Below are 17,427 nucleotides of genomic sequence, written 5' to 3'. Positions count from 1 at the left end.
CAGCAGCAGGAGCAGCAGCAGCACACTTCACAGTCCACCTCTGTGCAGCAGGAGGAGGATTCGGAGGAGTTGGAGGAGGACTTGGAGGAGTTGGAGGTCCCTGACCTTGAAGAGGAGGGGGCACAGCGGAGTGCAGCTGCAGTAGTGCGGGGGTGGAGAGAGCAAGATGAGGCTCCGGAATCAGAGGAGGACGACAGCACTGTCAGCGGTGCAGAAGATGATAGGTCAGCAGAGATGGCAGCCCTCTTCCCCATGGCAGTGCACATGCTGCAGTGCCTGCGCAAAGACCCAAGGGTGAAGGAGATGAGTGCTCGGGAGGACATCTGGATCACCCTGATGCTGGACCCACGGCTGAAGGGGAAGCTGGCTCAGTTCCTGCCTGTAGGAGGAGACCCTGTGCGCCGAATCAGGGACTTGCAGCGGATTCTGGTTCGGCGCTTGGAGGAAGCCTTCCCCCGGACTCCCACCCCCCCTGCTGTCTCAGTCCAGCCAGCACAGCAGCAGGTGCCTGCATCCAGCATCAGCAGGCGCCCAACAAACCTGCTGTCTCTGACAAAGGCGCTCTATGCCACACCAGTACCGCTGCCTACAGAGGAGGTGCCTGCAGCAGCATCCGGCTCTCAAAGCCAGAACCAGCACCTGACCCGGATGGTGGCCGACTATATGGGGTCCTATAGCGGGCTTGACACCGACACCCCTGTGGACCCCTTGGAGTACTGGGTGAAGCACCTGGATATCTGGGGCGAGCTGGCGCAATACGCCCTGGAAGTGCTGTCCTGCCCGCCTTCCAGCGTTATGTCGGAAAGGTGCTTCAGTGCGGCCGGTGGCGTGGTCACTGAGAAGCGCTCTTGTCTGTCAGGCCAGTCTGTGGACAGACTGACTTTTTTAAAGATGAACGAGGCTTGGGCAATTGGTGAGTTCCTGGCCCCTGTTGTTGGCAAGAGGGGGAAATGAAGTGGCTGAGTGGTTATCACTATGCCTGCTTGCTGCTTAACCACCCTTTACCACCACAACCTCCTGACTCCATCTTCATGAAGCCAGGTTCTTATTTTTTGAACTGTGCCGTGGTACCTGCCATGGTCAACTATGTAAACACAATAGCTGTGTAATTTTTTTGGAGGTGTCTGTGCTGTGCGAGTTGTGGGGAGGCCCCAACTGCGTCAGTACGACCGCTTCCTGGAACCTCTCCTAATTTTTTACTGTGCCGTGGTACCTACAACAGTGCCATGGTCAACTATGTAAACACAATAGCTGTGTAATTTTTTTGGAGGTGTCTGTGCTGTCCGAGTTGTGGGGCCCCAACTGCGGCAGTACGACCGACCGCTTCCTGGAACCTCTCCTAATTTTTTACTGTGCCGTGGTACCTACAACAGTGCCATGGTCAACTATGTAAACACAATAGCTGTGTAATTTTTTTGGAGGTGTCTGTGCTGTCCGAGTTGTGGGGCCCCAACTGCGGCAGTACGACCGACCGCTTCCTGGAACCTCTCCTAATTTTTTACTGTGCCGTGGTACCTACAACAGTGCCATGGTCAACTATCTAAACACAATAGCTGTGTAATTTTTTTTGGAGGTGTCTGCTGTCCGAGTTGTGGGGAGGCCCCAACTGCGTCAGTACGACTGCTTCCTGATACCACTCTGATGTTGATTGACAGCCATTTTTTTTAGGGGGGGGGGATTTTAAGTCCACTCCCCACATCATCAGTGTTTCCATTTTCAAAATTATGATGCTACATGCCTCATATACCCTAAAAAACCTTTTTAAAGCAATTTAAAGGCCACTTCCGGGATTAAACACGGATATCCGAATCCGATCGGATACTAGGGTCGGATATCCGAATCGGATTCGGATCGGAAAATTTTGAATTCGGATATCCGACCCGGATCGGATAGCGGGGTATCTGGATCCGAATCGGATCCGGATTTTGAAAAGGGGTATCCGAGCAGCACTGATTGTGAGTCCCTCTGAGGGACAGTTAGTGACAAGACAATATACTCTGTACAGCGCTGCGTAATATGTTACCGCTATATAAATACCTAAATAAGTAAATAAAATAAATAAATATTTATTTGGGATTAAGTGAACATCTCAGCTGCAGTTCTTTTGTGACACTTGTGGATATATTTTCTTATTACCTTTAAAATTGAGTGTTCTGTTAAGGGTTGGGGCAGTTTTAGAGACATTAGGACACAGCAAAGACTCATTCATCACCTTCATAGCCATGAATTGCTCATTAATCACCCTATGCAGGCACAATGCCTCTTATAATGCAGTATTAACATCAGTGTTTTCATGTTTTCTCTTTACCTCCACGCATAGAGGTGTGAAAGTGGCAGCTTAGCTATGGCCATAGGGTGTACAGAGCATGCTTCTCACGTTATATTGGCTACACACTTTGACATTGTCGCTGCAGGCAGCAGAGTGTGAGAAAGGTTGTCCAAAATTATGAGAAAAAATAAATTTCTGAATTCATATTTTTTTTTCTTCACACATTTTGGACTTTTTTTCTTCTTATAGGCCTGCAGGCAGTTTGAATACTGTACACTGACCCTACAGCTTGACCCCTCCCAGCCACCAGCGGCATAGTGTTCTTATCCTGGCGTTCCCACATCATTCACTGTGCATATAACTGCTGACTCGGTAAAGGTCTAGTAAACCTAAAGTTCAACTTTACTATAAAATCTGAGTTAATCGCTTGGCTCAGCAATAAAGATATGATGACAACCAGTGGCGTAGCTAGAGATCATAGGGCCCCATAGCAAAACTTTCATGGGGCCCTTGGATATAGCAATGCCACCTGCCCCTACCCTACGGATATGACGTTGTTGGTCAATTCACATCCGTATGCAATCACTGCACATAGTTCACGGGCACTGAGAAAAAGTCAGAGGGTGGAGAAACACAAGAAAGTTAATTGTGAATACATTAAGTACCCACTGGGCCCCCTCTGCTGCAGGGCCCCATAGCAGCTGCTATGGCTGCTATGACTATTGCTACGCCCTTGATGACAACCCCCAACCCTTGACTGAAAATCAACATACACACTTTATATTTCTGCAAAATGCTTGTTGGTGATGTGATAAGTGCTGTGAAGACACACTTTTTGACCATCTGCCGAGAAGCATGTTGTGTGGTATCTTTTAATACAGATTCCCAAAGCAAGAGTTAACTTCCTTCCTTCCCCTTAACCACCTTAGCGGTATGGACGAGCTCAGCTCGTCCATTACCGCCAGAGGGTGCCGCTCAGGCCCTGCTGGGCCGATTTACATGAAATAAAGAGCAGCACACGCAGCCGGCACTTTGCCAGCCGCGTGTGCTGCCCGATCGCCGCCGCTCTGCGGCGATCCGCCGCGAGCAGCGGCGAAAGAGGGTCCCCCCAGCCGCCTGAGCCCTGCGCAGCCGGAACAAATAGTTCCGGCCAGCGCTAAGGGCTGGATCGGAGGCGGCAGACGTCAGGACGTCGGCTGACGTCCATGACGTCACTCCGCTCGTCGCTATGGCGACGATCTAAGCAAAACAAGGAAGGCCGCTCATTGCGGCCTTCCTTGTTTATTCCGGGCGCCGGAGGCGATCAGAAGAACGCCTCCGGAGCGCCATCTAGTGGGCTTTCATGCAGCCAACTTTCAGTTGGCTGCATGAAATATTTTTTTTTTTATTTAAAAAAAACCCTAATGCAGCTGCCCTGGCGATCTTAATAGAACGCCAGGGTGGTTAAAAACCACAGCAATTTTCACATTTAACTCTCTCATTCATTTGCCAATAACTTTACCGCTACTTATCATACCTAAAGTAATCTGTATCATGTTTTTTTTGTTTTTTTTAGGACAAACTAGGCTTTCTTTGGGTTGTACTTTTTGCTAAGAATTATTTTATTTTGTGCACATTTTAAAAGGAATATGAAGAAAAAAAATGAGAAAAGTCTTTATTTCTCAGTTTCAGCCGTTATAGTTTGAAAATAAAAAGTGCTACTGTAGATAAAACCCACAAATTTTATTTGCCCATTTGTCTTGCTTATTACAACATTTAAATTATTTTCATAGAACACTGCATGGCAACAATATATTATTTAGAAATAAAGGTGTTTTTTGTTTTCTCTCAGTAACTACAGGCCCTAATTTGTAAAACTAACAATAATGCACACTCATCGCATACATATTTAAGAACCTGGATCCCTAAAGTAGAAACATTTGTATTCTCTTTCAATTCTGTCTTTTTTTTTTTTTTACTAGTATTTTATTTTGGTACAGAGTATATGAAAATAACATTTTTATTGCTTTTGATTCAGTTTGGTCACTAAAAAGAATTCATATGACGCAGGCCTTAACCCAAAAACACCCCAAATTACATTTTCTTGGTTGTCACAGTTAAAGAGACACTTAAGCGGAAAAAAAATTATGATATTATGATTTGTATGTGTAGTACAGCTAAGAAATAAAACATTAAGATCAGATACATCAGTCTAATTGTTTCCAGTACAGGAAGAGTTGAGAAACTCCAGTTGTTATCTCTATGCAAACAAGCCATTAAGCTCTCCGACTAAGTTAGTGGTTGAGGCGCTTGATCCAGAACTGGACCTTTCACTGTGTTTCTCCTATCCGATTTGCCTGATGAAGCGGGAACTTTGCCCGTGAAACGCGTTGCATGCCTGGAGAAATCCCCAATAAATATCACTGTTATTAATTAACAGCCTATTGGTTGGTCTATTTTGTACCTGAGCGGTGTTTCCACCTACACCACTCCTTTTAAGCGGATTTTAACTATTTTACACTTGCTGGCGCCTCTGTTATTATTGTTTTTATTGCTGAATAGTCCACCCATGGTGGAGGGGTGTTTTCCCCGTTTTCCTGTCTACAGAGAGCGACATCTTAAATACCTGAGTGGGGTCAGGTTCTAATTGTCCCCACCTGCATTTACAGTGGTTGCCTTTGCGGTAACCCAGACTTGTGAGTACATCTACCTTTACTTTTTCATTCATCCCCATTCTGACTACTAACATACTACACCATATTGGGCTCTCGGTTTCTTTGTCTCACTTTTAAGCCATCTGCTAGAGGAGAGGTCATTATTTCACAGACTGCTCTGAAAGAATCATTTTGAATGCTGAGTGTTGTGTAATCTGCACATATTATAGAATAATGCAATGTTAGAAAAAACACTATATACCTGAAAATAAAAGTATGAGAATATTTTCTTTGCTGCTAATCTTCTAGAAATTATTCATAGTAGACAACCAGTTCATTATATCATTTTTTTTTTTCGCTTCAGTGTCTCTTTAACATGATACCCTATATACATAATCAGATAGGTTTTTGGGCACACAGCAGACTGTTGTGCCCAAAAACCTGTGGAGCTTGTGGAGCATCAGAACATTTGATAAAAAAGAACTTTGATTGGCTTTGGGAACACGTTTCCATTCACCAATCACAGACTGGAGGAACGGGGCGTTCGTGGAGCAGGCAAACAGTCAGAAACACAAATATATGTCCCTTATCCCCAAGTGAAGTTTTTAGGGGCAAATATATGTGTAGCAGGGATCTGCAAGTGGTTAAAGGACCACCTCTGTTTTTAACACTTCGTTAAAAAGTACCAAGCTTTCCAATGAGCATCTCTTTAAAATCAGCAGTTTTTTGGCTACAAAGGACCACTTAAAGAGGAACTGTAACGACAAAACGTCCCCTGGGGGGTACTCACCTCGGGTAAGGGAAGCCTCCGGATCCTAATGAGGCTTCCAACGCCGTCCTCCATCCGTCAGGGGTCTCGCTGCAGCCCTCCATGCAGCGGTGACGTAATATTTACCTTCTTGGCTCCTGCGCAGGCGCTCTGACGGCTGTCGGCTCTGAAGTAGGCAGAAATACCCGATCGCCATCGGGTCTGCTCTACTGCGCAGGCGCAAGTTTCCGGCGCCTGCGCAGTAGAGCGGACCCGACGGAGATCGGGTATTTCCGTCTATTTCCGTGCCGAAAGCAGCCACAGCGCCTTCGCTGGAGCCAGCAAAGGTAAATATTGAAGCTACAGTCGGCTCTGTCGCCGGCTGTTCGGAGGGCTGCAGCGAGACCCCCGTGGGACAGAGGACGGCGTGGGAAGCCTCATTAGGATCCGGAGGCTTCCCCCACCCGAGGTGAGTACTCCCCAGGGGAGGTTTTTGTTGTTACAGAGTCTCTTTAAGCCCTCTTACTAAACTATGAACTAGATGACACATCATTGCATTCCAGCAGTTCTGAAGGTTTGGTTAGCTTACAGGGACATTAAAGGATCATTTGCATATTCAGCAGTGATGCATCGTGGGAGACATCAAATGCTCACTCCAACCTGAATTATCGCAAATACCTTCTGTTTTAAGAAGACAAACTTATGTTTTGCATAAATAAAAGAGAAGCTGTTCACTGGCATTTTTGCAATTAGCAAAGAACAGACATAAAAATGTCTTCTTAAAACATAAGGTATTTGCGATAATTCAGCGGTAAGTGAGGAACTGTGGTTTCCTATGATGCATCATTATCGAATATGCAAAACTGCTGGTGTATAATGAGCATGCAGCTAATACATTTTACAGAGCAACACATGCTGTAAATAATCTTTTAAAGCCAAGAAGAAATGCTGAGCTTCATACCACTTAAAATTGGCAGTTTGAGTTTGGGAAGAGGTTACAATTTGTATTTATTTATTTTTTATTAAAATGCCATCAACTGATCACATTTAAAATGTGTGTGGTGAAGATTAGGCTTTGACTTCTCAAGATAGCTGAGCTTGAGCAAAAGTGGAGAAGTTGTTCAGGGTAACCAATCAGATTTCAGCTGATAAATTAAATAAGCATTCTGATATGTTTTCGTGTTGCTCAGCACCACCCCTGCTCCAGTAGTTTCTTGTCTGGTACGCAGAGAGTTATGGGAAATATATCTTACCTAGAGAAAGAAAGGTTTCCCTGCCTGCCTCATTCCAGATGTAATAACTGTCCTCAGGACCATTAGCATTGCAGTATCTGTACTAATGATGATCATTGCCATGTTCTGGCAGCTACATAATCCCATAGAAAACATATTTCTATCTTACTTGATGTCTGTTTCCACTTGTTATTCAATTACAGCCCATTTGTTGCTCAATACCCATAAGGCACTGCATCCAACTCCGTTTTGTGGTCTGCTGATCGATTGTAATGTGGTTATAACATGTAACCCTTTCATTACCCGTTCTGATAAAAGCACACATACCCAGTAACTCTGGAGAACTTAAAGTTCGCCATTTAAGTGTATTTTAAAGTGAAATTACATCATTTCAGTACAGAAAATGTGTAACATTTACAGATGATTATGTATTTTTCTTAAATCAGTGGTACAGTTTAGTCAAAAAACAAGGAGTCTATGAAGTTCAATTGATATAATTGATTATTTTAATAATAGTAAAAAACTATTCCTGACATTTCTTTGTATGATAAATCAATCAGTGTTCTGTACTGGTCTATGGAGCTTGGACATAGGGTTGGGACCCACAAGAGCTGTTTCAGCGAAACTTTGGAATTGCCAGCATTTCCAAATGGGCAAGGCTATTGAAAGACAGTTGGGGTTATTCCACAGGAGCGATTACGATGTCCTCAAATAGCAATTGCGGGTCCTGCAGCATTTTTAGAGTAATTGTGCTTTAGTACAAAGTAAAGGATTACTGCAAAATTGCTTTTTAATTATTGTACAAAAGCAATTTTACTACTCAGAGTCAGAACCACTATCAAAAAATGTGCAATCCCTGCAAAATTTGCTAGCATTAAATTCAAAAGTCCTTTAAAATCACCATAAAATTGCTCTGGAAAATGCTGCTAAAATTGTTAGAAAAAGCACTTAGCGATTGCGTTTTGCGATTTCTAGTGGAACCCATAAAAGCAGATGGAACTTTGTCTAGCTGTTTGCACAGGGCTTGCAGAATCTGACATGCCCCTTCAGCTTCTGCTGACTGAGAGATTAGGGCAAACAAGCCTTAAAGAGAACCAGAGCTAAAGTAAAGAAAAGATTCTATACATACCTAGAGCTTCCTCCAGCCCCATATGCGTTGATCGATCCCACGCTGCCATCCACCGCTGCCCGCATCTATAAGAACCGGCTCCCCGCTCTGCCGTCAGTCGGAGCTAGTCTAGCGTAGCAGAAGTGCGGTCTTTGCGTATCTCTGCAGCAGCCACTGGAGAGATACGTAGAGGATGCACTTCACCAGCGTAGCCCGGCTCAGATGACGTCAGTGACGGGAGGCGGTTCTCGTAGATGCGGGCAGCGGTGGATGGCGGTGTGGGATCGATCAGCGCGTATGGGGCTGGAGGAAGCCCCAGGTATGTATAGAATATTTTCTTTACTTTAGCTCTGGTTCCCTTTAAAGTGAACCCGAGGAGTGAGACCTATGAAGGCTGCCATATTTATTTCCTTTTAAACAATACCAGTTGCCTGGCAGTCCTGCTGATCTTTCTGGTCAGTAGAATCAGACTCAAACACCTGAAACAAGCATGCAGCTAGTCTTGTCAGATTTGTCATAGACAATCTAATCTGTATACTTGTTCAGAGTCTATGGCTTCAAGATTCAAGCACTTTATAGTCATTGTGTAACACAATGAAATTACTTTTTTATGACAGCCCTACGGTGCATATAAGGAACATAGTGATAAAAACAAAGCTAGAAATAGAAAAATTATACAAGTATGCCAGGTATTTCAAATATTTAAACAATTTGTACACAATGTTAATTATTTCATAGAGGAATCAGAGTTTATCAAGTTTATGGCAGATGGGAAAAAGCTGGTTTTCAGTCTGTTCGTTTATATGCGGATTGATCTAAAACGTTTACCTGATGGAAGGAGCTCAAACAAGGCATTTTCAGGATGAGTGTTGTCCTTGATGATGTTTTTATCCCTTCTCTTATATAAGAGTTCCAGTGATGGTAGTTTAGTGCCAATAATGATTGTTGTACCAGGCCATCATGCAATTGGTCAAAACATTTTCTATTGTGCATGTGCAGAAATTAACCAGCAGCTTCTGTGAAAGGTTAGCGCTTCTTAGTTTTGCAGACTGGTATGTACAGGATGCATCTGTACATTGGTTAGGAGTGTGGGAGAGATTCATTTAAATTACTAGCTTTATTTTTTTATATAAAATGTCATGTTTGGCACCTTAATATAAACGAAACTGTGACTAGAAGTCAATATTATCACTTCAGAGTGATTCCGGCAGCCATTTATCTTATAAACGGTCATATGGGCTCTCCCTGTACAAATCACTGGGAACTGTGATTAAATAAACTTAAAAACATAATGAAATGTAATGAAGATATAAAAGGTAATAAATCTGAGATGTTCTGCTAACACACAGCGTATGAGGCTGTACATTATATGCTCTAGATACATTCTTTACAGCTCTGACAGTGCAGTGAATGTGTCTATTAAAAACACCTCTATTGTAGCACCAAGACCTGACAAAGTGGAAGATAGATTTGTAGGTAGGTCAAAGCCTAGAGGCGCCCTGGGCCACATAGGTCAAGCCATCCATATCGATTCTATACAATTTGTCATTAGTTTCACTCAATTTGTTCAAGTTTATGAAAAAGAGTCATCCGTAGAGAGCTTTGTAGTAGTTGGTGTTCCTGGTCAGTGGCTGAGGAACAGCTGGGCTGCTGGTGGGTCTTTTTCTGCAGGCAATCTGAAAAGTAAAAGCTGTATTCTTCTCTCAGTATTGCTACTGGCCATATAAGTATTCAAATAGAAAAATGAATGCCTTTCACTGTAGAACAATGCTGTTAGTAAAAAAAAAATATGTGTGTACAGTATGTATTTTGTTTCTTTTAAAAAGTTATGAAAACATTAGCTACATGTCTGAAGTGTATAGAAGGACATGGCATTAGCAAAATAAGGAAATACCTGAACTGGTTAGAAAAAATAATCCAGTCAGTTATTCTAAATTACACACATCTGTGTTCGAAGTGTCTTTCCTCGGCACACAGCGCTGACCACATGACGTCTGAGTTGGGCGTCGATATAGCAGAAATGTTATAGTCCCTGGCCAGTGCATGGGTAATTCAGGGGTTTCGGCGATTGCCAGACCCCGTATTACTTCTCCCTTCAGGTTGCTATGATTCGGAGGGGGAATAGTATTTAACGCCACCAGGAACTTCAGCGGCAGAAGGGTGAGCCGTCATTCGTTTCACCCAGGGTCAAGCTGACCAGCGGCGTACTGACATGTGCGTATCTGTTTTGGGGTATTGTCCCTTCATCAGTTTGTAGCATTGAAATTTGGCCACCCACTATCGGTAGAAGTTTGGGAGCTGCCATAAACGGCCATTCAAATATTGGGATTAAAAGAAAGTTTGAGTGCCCAAAAATTACAGTTTTTTACCCAATTTTTCAGCGGATTGGTGTGGAGGGAACGATGGTTAAGGTTAGCCGTGGGGGGTGGGGGTTAAGTTTAGGCATCGTTGGAGGATGGGTTAAGTGTAAGAATAGGGTTAAAAAACTTGTTTTGGCTTCACCGGTCGCCCATTTTTCCTCGGCGCCCTTTTTGCATAGATGTGTTTGTGGGAGTACAGGGCACCTTAGTTACCGTAAGTCATGAAGAAGCGCAAGTATCAGCAGAATGGAATTAACTCAGCTCATTTCTAATCCAGCCTGTTGGCCCTGCCCAAACTCACCAACCTTTCATAAATAAATCCTTGAAGGCTGCTGAAGTCACGCCATTATGTGTCATTCATGTGAACTGCGTTATCACACAGTGACCAGACAGGAATGAGAGTTTCAGAGTGAAAAGCTGGAAGTTGGTTGTTGTGGCGCATCACAAACAGCTCTCACACACTCTGATAAAAGAGCTTCTGCATAATTACCACGCTTCGGAATTTATTGAATATTCTGGATGAGTAGCATTGCATAATATCTCCATTCTAACACAACAAACCGACTGCAGGTAAAATCAAAACATAATAAAAAGGTCGTAAAAGGGGAGCGTATCTAACCGAAGCTCATGATTAATGAGGCAGAAGACAGCTGCTTTTTATGTGCTGTGTGGAAGCGGCTGGCTCGCAGGGAACGTGCTGTAAGCAGCATTCTTAATAAATGAGCCGTAAGGGGAATGGGGGAATATGATTTCAGATAAATACATTTTTCTTGTTTATGTTGTTCTAACGCGTGCAAATCAAAGACGTGTCCTACATAATGTTCTCTCTAAGGACTGGCATTCTGCACTCAAATATACTAGCGTTTGCCGGTTTTCCAAAATCACTCTTAAACAGTCCTAAACATAGAATATATAAAGTAAATGTACAAAGTATTAATTATAAAGGGAAATTTAGTTCTTTAAAAAAAATAATAAAAAAAATAAAATAAATATATATATATATATATATATATATATATATATATATATATATATAGACACACAAGGGTTGGACAAAATAATGGAAACACCTTGAAAAGCAACAAAATATATTTTAATATGGTGTAAGCCCACCTTTTGCGGCAATTACAGCCTCAATTCTCAGAGGTATTGATTCATACAAATTGTGAATTGTTTCCAAAGGAATTTTAGCCCATTCTTCAGTTAAAACATCCTCCAGTTCTTTTAGAGACGATGGCGGTGGAAATCAACTTCTTACTTGAATCTCTAATAACGACCATAAATGCTCAATAATGTTGAGGTCTGGGGGTTGTGGTGGCCAGATGAGATGCTCAACTTCATTAGAATGTTCCTCCTGCCATTCTTTAACAATTCTATCTGTATGGATTGGGGCATTATCATCTTGAAAGATGGCATTCCCCTCCGGAAACAGTTGTGAACCATAGGATGAACTTGGTTGCCCAAAATTCCTAAATAGTCTCGGCTGTTAATTTTTCCATGAAGGAAAATCATTGGCCCGGCAGATTTCCAAGAAATAGCACCCCAGATCATCACAGAACCCTCGCCATGTTTTAGGGTTGGGAGAAGGCAGTCTGGATGAAATGCTTCTTTCGACTGTCTCCAAATGTACACTCGGCCAGAGGTCGGAAATAAGGTAAACGATGATTCGTCAGAGAAAATCAAATTTTTTTTACTGCTCGAGGGACCAATTCTGGTGGTTTCTACACCACTCTAAATGCTTTGAAACATTTGTCTTTGAGAGCAGAGGTTTTCTAATTGCAGTTCTTCCGTGGAATCCAGATTTTTGCAGCTCCCGGCAAACAGTTTTTGTGGAACTGGCCACTAGAGCTCCAGGCTTACTACAGTCACATGACAGTGAGATTGGAGCTCTAGTGGCTAGTTCAGAAGCTGCATGGGATACTAAAGGATGTAAGCTCATTGGGGGTCAGCCAATCAGTGCGTCATAGCTTTTGGCCTGTACTCCTGGCCAAAAGTGTGGGAGGAGGCGTATGCGTAGAGGAGCTTATCCATGGATCTATAGACGGGTACCATCCACAAAGTTTGTTTCACAGAATAAGTTCTGTAGAGACAATGTACACTAAGGGAAAGGACCCTGCCTATTTTAAGGTTACAATCTATGGGGGAGTAGGTTGGAGATACTAGGTAATGTTACAAAGGAGTTGGTGGAGAGGCAGCAAGTCCTTACATTTGGTGCAGTTGTGGATATGTCTCTGAAATGTTCAAAGGGCAACTGAAGTGAGAAAAACATGGAGGCTGCCATATTTATTTCCTTTTTAACAATACCAGTTCCCTGGCAGCCCTGCTAATCTATTTGGCTGCATAAGTGTCTGAATCACACCAGAAACAAGCATGCAGCTAATCTTGCCAGATCTGACAATAATGTCAGAAACACCTGATCTGCATGTGCTTGTTCAGGTAAAAGTTTTAGAGGCAGAGGATCAGCAGGATAGCCAAGCAACTGTTAATGTTTAAAAGGAAATGAATATGGCAGCCTCCAAATACCTCTCGTTACAGTTGTTCTTTAAATAAGGGTGTCAGTTCATAACTGTCATGGCAGAGTTGGATGTGTTTCTCAGAAATTGTGTAAAAAAAGGTATCAGCTTCAGCTAAGCAGGGCTACTACCAAAGATCAGAGCAGTTGTAAATAGTTTGTGTGCACTGGTCTGTAACAAAGGGGATTCTCAAACACATTTTTAACAAGATGGAGATGAGCTGATAAGCAGAGTGTATATAATATCTTACATAAATAAAGTGCTGGGTATGAATCATGCTCATACTATTGACTTGCAGATTTCAGTGAGGTTGTACGCATTATATACAGTGGGTTGCAAAAGTATTCGGCCCCCTTGAAGTTTTCCACATTTTGTCACATTACTGCCACAAACATGCATCAATTTTATTGGAATTCCATGTGAAAGACCAATACAAAGTGCTGTACACATGAGAAGTGGATCGAAAATCATACATCATTCCAAACATGTTTTACAAATCAATAACTGCAAAGTGGGGTGTGCGTAATTATTCGGCCCCCTGAGTCAATATTTTGTAGAACCACCTTTTGCTGCAATTACAGCTGTCAGTCTTTTAGGGTATGTCTCTACCAGCTTTGCACATCTAGAGACTGAAATCCTTGCCCATTCTTCTTTGCAAAACAGCTTCAGCTCAGTCAGATTAGATGGACAGCGTTTGTGAACAGCAATTTTCAGATCTTGCCACAGATTCTCGATTGGATTTAGATCTGGACTTTGGCTGGGCCATTCTAACACATGGATATGTTTTGTTTTAAACCATTCCATTGTTGCCCTGGCTTTATGTTTAGGGTCATTGTCCTGCTGGAACGTGAACCTCCACCCCAGTCTCAAGTATTTTGCAGACTCCAAGAGGTCTTCTTCCAAGATTGCCCTGTATTTGGCTCCATCCATCTTCCCATCAACTCTGACCAGCTTCCCTGTCCCTGCTGAAGAGAAGCAACCCCAGAGCATGATGCTGCCACCACCATATTTGATTTGACAGTGGGGATGGTGTGTTCAGAGTGATGTGCAGTGTTAGTTTTCCGCCACACATAGGGCCTTATTCACAAAGCGGTGCAAACACTTTGCACGCCTGTGAAAAGCCTTTTATCACGCCTAAACTTAGTTTAGGCGTGATCTGAAGAAACTCGCGCGAAGCTCCCGCGCTCAACGCACCGCGCTTCACGCGGAGCGCCCATTAAGCCCTATGGGACTTTGCGCGTACGCGTTTCTGCGCGCAAAACTTTGCGCGAGTTAGAGCACAAAGCGGTGATAACTTTGCTAGTGCAAAGGTTATCACGCCTAAAGTCTTTTAGGCGTGATAACTGAGTTATCACCGCTTTGTGAATCAGGCCCATAGCGTTTTGCATTTTGGCCATCTCATCTGACCAGAGCACCTTCTTCCACATGTTGCTGTGTCCCCCACATGGCTTATGGCAAACTACAAACGGGACTTCTTATGCTTTTCTGTTAACAATGCCTTTCTTCTTGCCACTCTTCCATAAAGGCCAACTTTGTGCAGTGCACGACTAATAGTTGTCCTATGGACAGATTCCCCCACCTGAGCTGTAGATCTCTGCAGCTCGTCTAGAGTCACCATGGGCCTCTTGACTTCATTTCTGATCAGCGCTCTCCTTGTTTGGCCTGTGAGTTTAGGTGGATGGCCTTGTCTTGGTAGGTTTACAGTTGTGCCATACTCCTTCCATTTCTGAATGATCGCTTGAACAGTGCTCCGTGGGATGTTCAAGGCTTTGGAAATCTTTTTGTAGCCTAAGCCTGCTTTAAATTTCTCAATAACCTTATCCCTGACCTGTCTGGTGTGATCTTTGGACTTCATGGTGTTGTTGCTCCCAATATACCTGTACCTGATTGTATGTGTTGGATTGCATGCATGTGTTTGTACCATCTCCAACCCTGTATGAGCCAAAAATAATTCCGGGTACAACCCCCATTGTACTTGGCGAAATAAAATGATTCTGATTCTGATTCTGATATTCTCTTAGACAACCTCTGAGGCTGTCACAGAGCAGCTGCATTTGTACTGACATTAGATTACACACAGGTGCACTATATTTAGTCATTAACACTCATCAGGCAATGTCTATGGGCAACTGACTGCACTCAGACCAAAAGGGGCTGAATAATTACGCACACCCCACAGTTATTTATTTGTAAAAAATGTTTGGAATCATGTATGATTTTCATTTCACTTCTCACGTGTACAGCACTTTGTATTGGTCTTTCATGTGAAATTCCAATAAAATTGATTCATGTTTGTGGTAGTAATGTGACAAAATGTGGAAAACTTCAAGGGAGCCGAATACTTTTGCAAGCCACTGTATATTTACATTTCTGGAAAGAGTCTGTAATAGTGATAACGATAACTTTATATTGTAAGCTCGCAAGGGTAGGACCAAGACCCTATTGTGTCTTGGAATTTGTAACTCTGTATTTCATATATTGGTGTACACCATTGTCTGCATTATTTTAAACCCCATGTTTGTTTGTAAGGCTGCCTTAAGGTGGCCATACACTGGTCGATTTTGCGATCAGATTCGACCAACATATAGATCCCTCTCTGATCGAATCTGATCAGAGAGGGATCGTATGGCCACCTTTACTGCAAACAGATTGTGAATCGATTTCATCCTGAAACCGATCACAATCTGTGCAGCTGCCTCTGCTGCTGCCCCCCCCCCCCCCCCTTCATACATTACCTGTTCCGGCCGGCGCGAGTCCCCTGGTCCCCGCAGCTTCTTCTCCGCTCCGGGCTCCAGACCGTTCCTGCAGCTACTGAACTTCCTGTCCAGGGGAAGTTTAAACCATAGAGGGCGCTCTACTGTTTAAACTTCCTGCCGGGACAGGAAGTTCAGTAGCTGCAGCCGGTCCGGAACCCAGCGCGGAAAGAAGACAGCGGGGACTAGGGGACTCGCGCCGGCCGGAACAGGTAATGTATACCCGCTGTATTGCGTCGGTCGTCGGGCATTCGAACGCCGCTAGCGACGCACTCTGGACCCGCCGGCGATCGAGAAAAATCTTCCGCAAGGATGGATTGACTGGAATCGATGAGAACGATCGATTTCGGATGGAAATCCATCGTTCTGTCAGCGGTGTGCGCGGCGATTTCACAGCCGATTCTATCACTGTGATCGAAACGGCCGTATATCGGTGGGAAAATCGTTAGGTGTATGGGCCCCTATACACTGGTCGATAGCCACCAGATCGACCAGCAGATAGATCCCTCTGTGATCGAATGTGATCAAAGAGGGATCTATTGACTGCCTATACTGCAAACAGATTTTGAATCGATTTCACTGTGAAACCGATTTACAATCTGTGGAGCTGCCGCTGCCCCCCGGTCTCCACTGTCTCGTCTCCGCTCTGGGTTCCAGCTTCACTTTACTTCCTGTCGCGGGAAGTTTAAACAGTAGAGGGTGCTCTACTGTTTAAAGGTACTGTTGGGACAGGAAGTAAGTGAAGCCAGCCGGAGCCCAGTGCAGAGAAGGAATCATGGTGACAGCGGGGACACGCGTCAGGGGTACAGGTAATGTATTGCTGCTAGCGTCGGTCGTCCGACATTCAAACACTGCTATCGACGCACTCCCGACCCGCCCGCTATCGAGCGAAATCTTCCGCACGGTCAAATCGACTGGATCGATTTCAGACGGAAATCGATCGTTCGGTCAGCGTTTGCGCAACGATTTCACAGCAGATTCGATCACAGTGATCGAATCTGCTGTATATTGGCGGGAAATCACTGTGTATTGGTCCCTTTACTTTGTACAGCGCCACAGAATTATAAATCAATAATAATAATAATATTAATAACTAGTGACCTTAGCCCGTTTAAAAACGGGCTAGGTCTGTCTCTGCGCGCCCGCCCGCCCGCCCCTTCCTCCCCTTCAGTGTCTCTGCGTCCCTCCCTGCACATGCACAGTGCTACAAAACACACACACACAGGGACATGGGACGCAGAGACACTTGGGTTTTATTATAGAGGATAATAACTATAATCGTTCATCATAGATTCAGCACTAGGTACCTAAGCTACTGATAAGGGCTCACATTTTGCTAGGCATGACTTACATATAACATTAAATCTGTGAATTGCTAGTATCTCACCTCCCAGTATTGAATTTTTGGGGCAGTGTATTAAGAATTACTTACTGCCCTCTGTTCGGCAGCAGACAGCTAAAGGCAAATTGCTTAATGAGCAGAATATAGGTGGAGGAGGCAAGGGGTCCGATTACATGCTTGTTAATAAGAATCTGTACGGCCCTTTGTCAGTACGGACTGCAGGTCATGTTATACCAGCATCAAAGGGAATGTTAAATCACCTCCTTAAAAAATGAAATTGCAAGAGGGGCCAGCTTCTATGAGACAATCGGTTTTCTCTATCCACACACAGCCGCAGGGCAGCCACTTCTGAAGTATTCTCAGAAATCCTGAGCCTCAGGCTGTATCTGAATGCAGCGCAGGGGGGATTTGCATACGCGGTTGTGATTGGCTGCTGGGGATGTGAGCTCACTGGCAGCAAGAGGTAGGA

General features: G+C 43.9%; 1 protein-coding gene across 3 annotated transcripts in view; it reads left to right on the top strand.

Annotated features, from left to right (window-relative positions):
• DVL1 (dishevelled segment polarity protein 1) overlaps positions 1-17,427 on the top strand; it is a 244,187-nt gene that overhangs the window by 147,502 nt on the left and 79,258 nt on the right. The gene's annotated exons all lie outside the window — the stretch shown is intronic.

This window comes from Hyperolius riggenbachi, chromosome 6 (genome assembly GCF_040937935.1).
Source record: "Hyperolius riggenbachi isolate aHypRig1 chromosome 6, aHypRig1.pri, whole genome shotgun sequence".
NCBI classification, from domain to species: domain Eukaryota; kingdom Metazoa; phylum Chordata; class Amphibia; order Anura; family Hyperoliidae; genus Hyperolius; species Hyperolius riggenbachi.
This window is presented reverse-complemented; position numbering and strand designations above follow the sequence as displayed.